Source organism: Pinus tabuliformis, chromosome 4_2 (assembly GCF_031772625.1).
Source record: "Pinus tabuliformis cultivar Carrire ecotype Pingquan chromosome 4_2, CPIR1, whole genome shotgun sequence".
In the NCBI taxonomy this organism is placed as follows: Eukaryota; Viridiplantae; Streptophyta; class Pinopsida; order Pinales; family Pinaceae; genus Pinus; species Pinus tabuliformis.
In genome coordinates this window covers 1,103,472,550-1,103,484,848 of record NC_142304.1, presented here as the reverse complement: position 1 = coordinate 1,103,484,848, position 12,299 = coordinate 1,103,472,550, and the positions used below count along the sequence as shown (strand labels likewise).

At 37.7% G+C, this 12,299-nt stretch overlaps 1 protein-coding gene across 4 annotated transcripts in view; it reads right to left on the bottom strand.

The window, feature by feature from the left end:
* The window catches only part of LOC149173515 (FKBP-like peptidyl-prolyl cis-trans isomerase family protein), a 378,064-nt gene that overhangs the window by 5,981 nt on the left and 359,784 nt on the right, over positions 1 to 12,299 (bottom strand). The gene's annotated exons all lie outside the window — the stretch shown is intronic.

The following is a 12,299-nucleotide window of genomic DNA, read 5'->3' as shown; positions in this document are numbered from 1 at the left end:
ATTATGGAAGGAGTGGCGAAAACTGCTTTTGGAGGGGGTTAGGAGTGGTATATGGTAAGTGAAGGGGGGGTGTGAAATAAGGTAAGAGGGACACATAGCAGTGGGCCCGACGGGGAGGAAACCGCTTTTCGAACCCCCACTCCCCCCCCTGCACCCCCGCTAATAAAAGTAGGATGGCAAGGGCAGCGCCGAAAAGCACTATCGGTCGTTGATTTGATGGAGTGATGATCGGGTGGCAGATTGGAGCGTGTAATTTAACCACATAAGACAAATATCCATTTGTCGTTTTCAACTCTACAATAAAATCAAAGCTATAGCACCAAGGCCTTATTACAATTTATTTAATCACATTTAAGTGATGTGATTAATTTAATCTAAACATACTTAATTATCCTCTAATGCTGCATTTCGACTTGCAATCATAATTTTTTTATTTTTCTTAAGGTTTCGACCTTTTCCTGGAAATAACTTACAACATGGAATATTAATTACAACATCTGAAATATAATAATCAAACGATCCTATAAAAATATATAGGACCCTAACATAGGCTCTAGCTAGGGATGGCATTCTCCTTGTGAGGTGCCAAGAACACCGTAGACTAGTAGCCCGATCCATTGGGCTAATACCAAAACCTGCAACCTGTTTTGCCATAAAATCTCTGCTACTTAAAAACTCTCAAACTGAAACCAAAACCATTCTGCACACTGAAATCTGAAATATACATTGAATTGAAAGTTGTACTGCAAATTGAAACTAGAAAGAATGCTTGAAAAAATGTCCAAGGCACTAAGCTTATTTGCACACTGCTACCTACCCTATACTGCTGAAAATCATGTTGAATCAAATAATACAAAAATGCCAATGAAGTCAGTCAAGTAGCTGTTGAAACAAGTGGGTTGCTTGACTGTTTGTTAGCATAATCAAAAGGACAACTTGACTTTTTGTCCATAAAATCAAAGTTGTAGAGTGCAATGGCAACTGCTGTTGGATCTGGTCATGAAAACATGATTGAACACTTGAGCTGAAAATAACCTCCATGTAGTTTTCTATAGGATCAGTAAAGGCATGATTAATTAGTTTACCTTGTAGGCCTTCATTGACCGATTGAGCATGGAAGATTTCATTAGTTGTATTCTCAAGGTTAAACCCTAATTCCAACTATTCAGTTTCAACCTTATGTTCAAAAACAAAACTCTCATCCCTCTGCAAATCAAAAGGCAATACAATCTCCTCTTGTTTTGGAGAAGGAAGATTTTCCAAGAATTGTTTAGGATCTCGGAAATTATAGGACTGAATCTGAAAATCCAAAAGTTCAATATCCTTCTCGAATCTTTCAACAACTAACTCAAGAAAACAAACTTTACTTTCAAGAGAAAATTTGCTCGATTTCAAACAACGAAACACGGCCGTTGAAAAATCTTCATCAATTTGAAAATCAACTAATTTATCCCTGACTTCTTTTAAAACTTCACAAGATAGAGGATTTGCCACATACCCTGTCATCTCGTTTAGCAAGAAATCTGATCAACTTGTAGTGGAGTCGCCATGAATGCTCTAAAATCTGGATTCTTTGACAGTGGAGTCACCCTAAAAACTTTGAAGCTTTGGATACTTTGAACATGGAGTTGCCAGGTGAATGATACAACCTTCTTATGTCTGATCATTGTCCACCATTAGTAATCAGATCTGGAACTTGATAAGCTTTTCTTAGGAACCTGAAATGTTCAGATCTCCAGTATGGTCTCCATTATGTTATCACTCTGTGATTTCCGAGGTTGCAAAAGAAGATGACAGAGGTAACTACCAACCACTTTGGAATCTAGGATCTAGCCCTACCAACTTCAGAGAGGGCTCTCTCTTCAAATTTAACTTTGTTTTGATTATAATTTTAAGCTAGTTATTGGGCTTAGAGTTTGGTTTTTGAATTGGTTTGGTTTGAACGACAAGGGAAGGCCATTGGGCAATGGAGTCAGAAGAGTTTGGAGTGATCAATTTGCAAAAGTATCAAGCTTAAGTGCATTAAGGGATTTTTGAGGTCTAAATGGGCCTCTTAAGAAAAGTGTACAACCAAAATAAACTTTATAAGAACCAATAAAATTCAAGATGATGATGTCAACCATGGGGGATGATTCTTTGGAGTGAAAAAGTAAAAGGATTAAAACATAATAAAATAATAAAACTACTTTTTCAACTCGTATTTTTAACTTATCTCCCTAAGGTTTTACTCAAATTTTGAGCGAGAAAACATGTTGGATGCAAAATTTAATTCCTCATCCAAGGAGTACCCATATTGCATACTTTCGATGGACCCTACTACACGAGAAATGATAAGTACATGAAAAAGCGTGATTGCAATCACATTTTTCATGTATTTCTCAATTTTTGTGTAGCAGGGTCCATCGAAAGTATGAAACATGGTTACTCCTTGGACGAGGAATCAAATTCTGCATCCAAAGAGTGTTGCCACTTGAAATTTGAGTAAACTCATTGGGTGATAAGTTGAAAATACGAGTTAAAAAATAGTTTTTCTTTTTTCCCTCTAAAATTTTGATGATGTAATCTAATCTTGTTCTATTATTTCCACTATTATTTTATAATTTCCTTAGGAGGCCCATTTTAGACCTCAAAACTCCCCTAATGAAATAGGGCAAGGTAGGCATACTATTGGATCTTTTAGATTTAAATGAAATGAAGTGGAAGAAGAGAAATAGATTCAATTGAAGCTAAAGAGCAATTAAGAATTCTTTAACTTGATATCAGAGGAAAACTTTTAGAATTGTCAACATTGAGTACAAAGTGCTAAGAAACAAATTATGTACTTATACTTTCTGTTTAACAATTAAGAATAGAGAATACATAAGCATGATAGACAGAGAAAACAAACAAAGAACAATATATGCACTTCACCAAATAGATATGACACAGGAACCCTGAAACTTGTCTTATATCACTGCAAAAGGTCACTTGAACTCAATGAACAACTTTACAATGAATGGTAGTCCTTCCCATTACAAATTCCAACATCTATTACTTCAAATTATGAAGTATTTATACAAATTCTAAACTAAAATATCCTAAAAAAATATCAAGATTTGTTACAAGTAGCTCAAACTGTGTTACACAAATAGAACTGAAATATAGGTCATGCAAAACTAATGAATCTACTTGGAACTATCTTTGTGGATTGCTGGCGAAAAAGAAGAGAAATTTGAATTTGATAGCAACTCTTATTTGATGAGGTGGCCTCCAAGTCACTAACTGTCTTTGAGATTTTTCCTCCCGAAATTCTGAAAAATAGGATCCAGTGATTCCTTTGTATATCCCAAACCATAATAGTTATTAGAAAACTGAGAGAGGTTTTTTAAATGATGATGTTAGCAACAAAAACCTCTTCCAGTTTTTGAAAATTCATTTCCACCTGCTCAGAAAACGCATTTGAAAACACTGGCTAAAAACAGGAAAATTTGGTAAAGTATGCCTACAAACCTTCATCTAAATCTCCGAAACCATAACCACTGTTAGAAAACCTAGAAAGGTTTTTGTACATGAGAATGTTATAAACAAAAACCTCTTTCAGTTTTTGAAAATCCGTTCTTAGTTGTTTGTAAACCATGTTTTAAATCACTGTGTTGTATAGGAAAAAAACATAGTTTTAACTGACCATGAAGCATACATATGACATGGAGGCGGGAGGTGACATGGACGTGGGGGATGATCTGGAGGCACATGTTTGGCATAAATAGTTGATGTGTGAACACGGAAGGAAGTCGTGGGAATGGAACGGTAAGCAGGAGCGGGATCAGGCGGGAGGAGATACGTGGCAGTAGGGGAGTGGAGGTGGAGGGTGATGTAACTGAGAGTGCGGATTATGGCAGGAGCGATGAAAACCACTTTCGGAGGGGGTTAGGAGTGGTATATGGTAAGTGGGGGGGGGAGTGCGAAATAAGGTAAGAGGGACACATAGCAGCAGACCCGACAGGGAGGAAACTGCTTTTCAAACACCCTAGCCAATAAAGGTAGGATGGTAAGGGGGCGCTGAAAAGCACTATTGTCTGTTGATATGGCAGAGTGATGATCGGGTGGCAGATTGGAGCGCGTAATTTAACCACATACGAAAAATCTCCATTTGTCGTTTTCAACTCTACAATAAAATAAAAGCTATAGTACCAAGGCCTTATTACAATTTATTTAATCACATTTAAATGATGTGATTAATTTAATCTAAACATACTTAATTATCCTCTAATGCTGCATTTCGACTTGCAAGCATATTTTTTTATTTTTCTTAAGGTTTTGACCCTTTTTTGGAAATAATTTACAATATGGAATATTAATTACAACATCTGAAATATAATAATCAGACGATCCTATAAAAAATTATAGGACCATAACATAGGTTTCAGCTAGGGATGGCATTCTCCTTGTGAGGTGCCAAGAACACCGTAGACTAGTAGCTTGATCCATTGGGCTAATCTCAAAACCTGCAACCTGTTCTGCCATAAAATTTTTGCTACTGAAAAACTCTCAAACTGAAATCAAACCATTCTGCACACTGAAATATGAAATATACACTGAACTGAAAGTTGTACTGCAAACTGAAACTGGAAAGAATGCTTGAAAAAATGTTCAGGGCACTGAGCTTATTTGCACACTACTACCTACCCTATACTGCTGAAAATCATGTTGAATCAAATAATACAAAAATGCCAATGAAGCCAGTCAAGTAGCTGCTGAAACAAGTGGGCTGCTTGACTGTTTGTTAGCACAATCAAAAGGACAACTTGAATTTTTGTCCATAAAATCAAAGTTGTAGAGTGCAATGGCAACTGCTGTTGGATCTGGTCATGAAAACATGATTGAACACTTGAGCTAAAAAGAACCTCCATGTAGTTTTCTATAGGATCAATAAAGGCATGATTAATTAGTTTACCTTGTAGGCCTTCATTGAACGATTGAGCATGGAAGATTTCATCAGTTGTATTCTCAAGGTTAAAGTTTGATTTCAATTGTTCAGTTTCAGCCTTATGTTCAAAAACAAAACTCTCATCCCTCTGCAAATCAAAAGGCAATACAATCTCCTCTTGTTTTGGAGAAGGAAGATTTTCCAAGAATTGTTTAGGATCTCGGAAATTATAGGACTGAATTTGAAAATCCAAAAGTTCAATATTATTCATGAACCTTTCAACAACTAACTCAAGAAAACAAACTTTACTTTCAGGAGAAAATTTGCTCAATTTCAAATAACGAAATACAACCATTGAAAAATCTTCATCAATTTGAAAATCGGCTAGTTTGTCCTTGACTTGTTTTAAAACTTCAAAAGATAGAGGATTTTCCACATACCCTATCATCTCGTCTAGCAAGAAATCTGATCAACTTGTAGTGGAGTCACCATGAATGCTCTAAAATATGGATTGTTTGATAATGGAGTCACCCTAAAAACTTTGAAGCTTTGGGTACTTTGAACATGGAGTCGCCAGGTGAATGATACAACCTTCTAGTGTCCGATCACTGTCCACCATCAGTAATCAGATCTGAAACTTGATATGCTTTTCTTAGTTACCTGAAACGTTCAGATCCCTAGTATGGTCGCCACTATGTTATCACTTTGTAATTTCCGAGGTTGCAAAAGAAGATGACAGAGGTAACTACCAACCACTTTGGAAGCGGGGATCAAGCCCTACCAGGTTCAGAGAGGGCTCTCTCTATCAAATTTAACTTTGTTTTTATTAGAATTTTAAGCTAGTTATTGGGCTCAGAGTTTGGTTTTTGAATTGGTTTGGTTGGAACAGCAAGGGAAGGCCATTGGGCAATGGAGTCAGAAGAGCTTGGGGTGATCAATTTGCAGAAGTATCAAGCTTAAATGAAATAGGGCAAGGTAGGCATACTATTGGATCTTTTAGATTTAAATGAAATGAAGTGGAAGAAGAGAAATAGATTCAATTGAAGCTAAAGAGAAGTTAAGAATTATTTAACTTGATATCAGAGGAAAACATTTAGAATTGTCAACACTGAGTATAGAGTGCTAAGAAACAAATTATGTACTTATAATTTATGTTTAACAATTAAGAATAGAGAATACATAAGCATGATAGACAGAGAAAATAAACAAAGAACAGTAGATGCACTTCACCAAATAGATGTGACACAGGAATCTCGAAACAGCTTGTCTTGTATTACTACAAAAGGTCGCTTGAACTCAGTGAACAACTTTACAAAGAATGGTAGTCTTTCTCATTACAAATCCCGACATCTATTACTTCAAATTATGAAGTATTTATACAAATTCTAAACTAAAATATCTTTAAAAAAAATCAAGATTTGTTACAAATATCTCAAACTGTGTTACACAAATAGAACTGAAATATAGGACATTCAAAACTAATGAATCTACTTGGAACTATCTTTGTGGATTGCTGGTGAAAAAGAAAAGCAATTCGAATTTGATAGAAAATCTTGTTTGATTAGGTGGCCTCCAAGTCACTAACTGTCGTTGAGTTTTTTCCTCCCAAAATTCTGAAAAATAGAGTCTAATGATCCCTTTGTATATCCAAACCATAATAGTTGTTAGAAACCAGAGAGAGGTTTTTGTAAACGATGATGTTAGCAACAAAAACCTCTTTCAGTTTTTGAAAATTCATTTCCACATGCTCAAAAACAGCATTTGAAAACACCAACTAAAAACATGAAAATTCAGGAAAGTATGCTTGCAAAGCTTCATCCGAATCTCCCAAACCATAACAACTGTTAAAAAACCAAGAGAGTTTTTTGTACATGAGGATGTTATAAACAAAGACCTCTTTCAGTTTTTGAAAATTCTTTTTTAGTTGTTTGTAAACCATGTTTTAAATTACTGTGTTGTATAGGAAAAAAACATAGTTTTAACTAACCATGAAACATAAATATGATGTGGAGGCGGGAGGTGACGTGGAGGTCGAGGATGATGTGGAGGCACATGGTTGGCAGAAATAGTTGATGCTTGAATGCAGAAGGAAGGCGTGGGAATGGAACGGTAAGTGGGAGCGAGATCAGGCGGGAGGAGATACGTGGTAGTAGGGGAGTGGAGGAGGGTGATTTAACCGAGAGTGCAGATTATGGCAGGAGTGGCGAAAACCATTGTTGATAATATCGGCGATATTCGGAAATATCGCGATATTTTTGGCAAAACGATATATCGCCGAGAAAATATCGCGATATTTTCAAAATATCGGCAAATATCGGAAAATATCGGCTATATTTAAAATTTTGAAAAAATTATTTTTTATGCTTGCCGATATTTTGCCGATATTGCCGATAAGATATTTTCTGGACCCTCGCCGATATTTTGCCGATACAGATATTTTCAACACTGGCGAAAACCACTTTTAAATGGGGTTAGGAGTGGTATATCATAAGTGAAGGGGGTGCGAAATAAGGTAAGAGGGACACATAGCAGCGGGCCCGACGGGGAGGAAACCGGTTTTCGTGCCCCTTGGCGATGAAGGTAGGATGGCAAGGGGGGGCGAAAAGCACTATCGACTGTTGATCTGGCGAAGTGATGATCGGGTGGCAGATTGGAGCGTGTAATTTAACCACATACGACAAATCTCTAATTCTTGTTTTCAACTCTACAATAAAATCAAAGCTATAGTACCAAGGCCTTATTACAATTTATTTAATCACATTTAAATGATGTGATTAATTTAATCTAAACATACTTAATTATCTTCTGATGTTGCATTTCGACTTGCAAGCAATTTTTTTATTTTTCTTAAGGTTTTGACATTTTTTTGGAAATAATTTTTAACATGGAATATTAATTACAACATCTGAAATATAATAATCATCAATAATAATCAAATGATCCTATTAAAAATTATAGGACCCTAACAGGAAGAACATTGGAGCTTTTGGACCCTTCTTCCTCATTTGGTGGAGATGATCTCATTCCTAGGAGACTTTGTACATGTGGCATAACTACTTCACTTATTTATATATTGTTTGACCTTGTCCTCATTAGTTAGTTGGATGATAATAGGAATAGATGAATTTCCAAATCACAATGGGTAACAGGATGAAATGCACCCTAGTAGGAAAGGGAACCATTACATTCCAGATAGTAGCAGGAGATAGTCTTTGGACCACTAACGTACTGCATGTGCCAGGTATGGGAATGAATTTGATTTCAATATCTCAATTACAAGATAAATCATATGATGTATACTTCATTGGAATAAAGTATATGCCAAGCATCCTAAGTGGAAAAAGAGGGCTCAAATTGGAACTTGAAGCAACAAGTTATATAAGTTGCAGCTCGAGTCTCCTATCGCACTTATAAGAAATAATGTTTGTGAAGAGAAAGAATTGAATGAACTGTGGCATAGAAGGATGGGACACTTACATCATGGGACGTCAAGGATTCTCAAGGAAACTGTTACAGGGGTTCCAGTGCTTACTACCAAGCATGATGATACATGCAGAGGTTGTGTACTAGGCAAGTACGTCAAAGCGGTTTATTCCATAAGAAACAATAGAGCTCAATGTATTGGGTTTAATACACTCAGACATCTGCGGTCCAATGTCCACAAGAGCTATCAGTGATGTTGAGTACTTTGTCACCTTCATAAATGACCATTCCAGGAAAACTTGGATTTTTTTCTTAAAAACCAAAGATGAGGTCTTTGATCGGTTTAAGGAGTTTAAGGCTCTAGTGGAAAACCTGATAGGAACGAAGATCAAAATATTGCGCTCAGATAATGGTGGACAATACATGGATAAAAACTTCATAGATTTATGCACAAGAGAAGGGATTAGAAGAGAATGGACAACACCTTATAATCCAAAACAGAATGGAGTCGCGGAAATGAAGAACAAAACTATTGTTGGAGCGGCAAAGGCAATGTTATATGATCAGAATCTACCTAAGTTTTTATGGGTAGAAGCGTGCAACATGACTGTATACATTCAGAACAGGAACCCTCAAAGGGCTTTTGGAAAGAAGACGTCGGAGGTTGAAAAAGAAGCCACAAGTGAGTCACCTTAGGATATTTGGAAGTGTGGCTTATTGTCATATTCCAAATGAGAAGCGAAGCAAGTTAGAGCAGACTGTCGAAGTTGGATATCTCGTGGGTTACAGCGAGACTTCAAAGGCATACCAAATTTACATTCAAGCAGTAGGAAGATTGTAGTAAGAAGGGATGTAAAGTTCATGGAAGATAGAGCTTTCAGGAAATCTCGAGAGATGCCTTTTGAAGAAAAGGTTGAGAATGTTTCTTTGGTCCAGCAACAGGGAGTGGATCTAGCAGGAAGACATGTATTTGGTTCGAGCATTGTAACCATTACTAGCATCTCCTCAAGAGAAGACAAACCAGGAGTGTCTCAGCAGGTACAACAACAGGAAAAAAACAGTTGGAACCTCCCACCACTAGTGGAAGGACTAGCCAAGAGGTATGACAGACTCTGAGGGACGCAGAGGAATCCGTTGGAGCTCCTAAAGGCAAGAAAAGACAACATAGACAACCTGACAGGTACCAAGCATTGGTAGCTCAGGTCGAAGAACCCTGTAGTTTTCGTGAAGTTGTACAGCACCAAGTGTGGGGGGATGCCATGGTAGAAGAGTATAGTTCCATTATGACAAATGATTTCTGGGAAATTGTACCAAGACCAGAGAACAAATCAGTTGTGGGTTCAATATGGATCTACAAGATCAAGTATGTTGCAGATGGCAGCGTAGACAAGTATAAGGCTAGGTTCGTCGCGGAAGGGTATGCTCAAAAGGAAGGAATAGACTATGAAGAGACCTTTGCCCTAGTAACTCAATATACCTCTATCAGATCCATTATATACCTTGCAACACAGATGAGATGGGAGATTCACCAAATGGATGTCAAGACAACGTTCTTGAATGGGGTGATAGAAGAGGTATATATCGAACAACTAGAAGGTTTCGAAACACATGAAAAGAGAACTCATGTGTGTAGATTGAAGAAAGCCTTGTATGGGCTGAAACAAGCACCCAGAGCTTGGTATGGTCGAATTGACAGCTACTTACAGCAGTTGGGATTCATCAAGAGCGATGTCGATCCCAATCTTTATTATCTGTTAGTAGAAGATGAGCCGTTAATTCTGGTATTATATGTGGATGATCTATTTTTTACGAGATCATCCAGACTCATAGAGGATTGCAAGAAGAACTTGGAAATAGAATTTGACATGAAGGATTTGGGGTTAATGCACTACTTTCTGGGATTGGAAGTTTGGCAGAAGGATAGTGAGATCTTCCCTGGCCAAGGTAGATATGTGTCAGAAATTCTAAAAAGATTCAGAATGCAGGATTGTCGACCTATGGCTACGCCTATGATTATCAATTGGAAGGAAATAGATGCATCCAAAGACAAGGAAGTGGACCCCACCTTATACAGACAACTCATTGGGTTGCTTATGGATCTGGTCAACACCAGGCCAGACATATGTTATGATGTCAACACCCTTAGTTAGTTTATGGTGGAACCAAAAAGGGCGCACTGGGCAGAAGCAAAGCACATTCTCAAGTATGTGCGGGGAACAATCAATTTTGGATTAAGATACACCAAGGGTGATGATATCAAATTGAGTGGATTCACTGATGCAGATTGGGAAGGATGTTCAGTAGACAGGAAAAGTACCAGTGGGTATTGCTTTGGTATTGGATCTGGGATGACCTCCTGGTGCAGTAAGAAGCAGAGGTCTGTAGCATTGAGCTCAGCTGAAGCTGAGTATATGGTAGCTAGCATAGAAACATGTGAAGCTATATGGCTCAGGAAACTTCTTGTAAATCAATTCAGGAAGAGGATGGAAGCGACAAAAATCTTCTATGATAATCAGAGTTGTATCAAGATCTCTGAAAATTCAGTGTTTCATGATCACTCCAAACACATTGACATTCAGTGTCACTTTATCAAGGACTGTGTTTATCATGGGGCGGTACAGTTGGAGTATACTCCAACAGGAAATCAGGTAGCATATGTACTCACCAAGGTTCTAGGAAGAACAAAGTTTGTTCAATTCCAAGAACAGATGAGTATGTTGGAAAATCCCTTTCAATATCGTGATGCAGCATTTGAGAGGGAGTTGTAGTATAAATGCAGCAGTGGCAGTGGCAGTGACATGGGCAGCAGTAGCACAGTGTTGATGGCAGTAACAGTGCGGCAAGGAGATGCTTCAAACATAGCAACATGTAGTTGGACATTGTTGCTAGAGCACATTCCTCGCTAAGAGGGAATGTTAGTTTTTGGTAGCATTGGATGTGCTCTAGCCATGAAAATTGGTGGAGAGACTAAGGCACATGAGTTCTAAAGAACCCAACAATCGTTTGGTGAAATTCCACCCGGATTCAATTTTATTAAAATAATTAATATTTTTAATGGGGTTCCTAAGTCTAAACTTAGAAAAATTAAAATATTAATAGGTATCAATCAAAATATGGGCGAGAATGGTCTAGAAAGCGGATCAAGTCAAGTTTTAATCTTAGTCATTGATTAGAGACTTAATCTCAGTTGTTGAAGTCTCTACGAGAAAAGTATAAGAAGGAAGCTCAGGGTTCATTCAGAGACACGCAGAGAGTTGATCAGTCAGTTCGATATTCCTAGGGAAAGGTTGGCTAAGGAATTCGATCAAGTGATCAAGCAATGAGGATCAGAGGCAATACTGGAAGGAAGTGATTTCCAGTTCCAGTGAATATACCTAGGAGAAGACAGTGAAGGATTGAAAGGCAGCACAGTGCCAAGGAGGGACAACACAACAACAGGAGGAGGTTGACGCAGAACTGTTAGGGGATAACAGAGATCAGTGTCAGGAATCACTGTGGGTGATTGACAGATGAAATCTCGAATTCTCAGCAACAGACGCAGCAACAACAACAGTGACGCAGACAGAGGGAGTCTCCACGCAAAAGCCACGCAGTGACTACGTAGGTTCACACAGAGACTATGCAGTGGGTCATCCAGGAGCTAGGGTCAGTGCAAAATCTCCAGATTCAGTGTGAGAAAATTCTCACTATTTTTCTATCAGTTATCTTCTCTAGGTGGATTGCTAATTCTCTGGGGCATCCATATTGTATTCAGAGATTTACTGCCAATAATAGAAACCCTCAGATTTGTTGCACCGGTTTTCCCGCATTGGCTTTTTCCGGGGACTATTGTCCAAAAACAAGTGAGACAATGTGATTGTTCATGTGCTGGTGTTTCTCTTGCTTTCTCTGTTCATAGGTTGTGAAGTCTGCAGTTGAATTTATTTTGATATTTACTGAAGCATTGATCAATAGCTTATTATTGTAAATA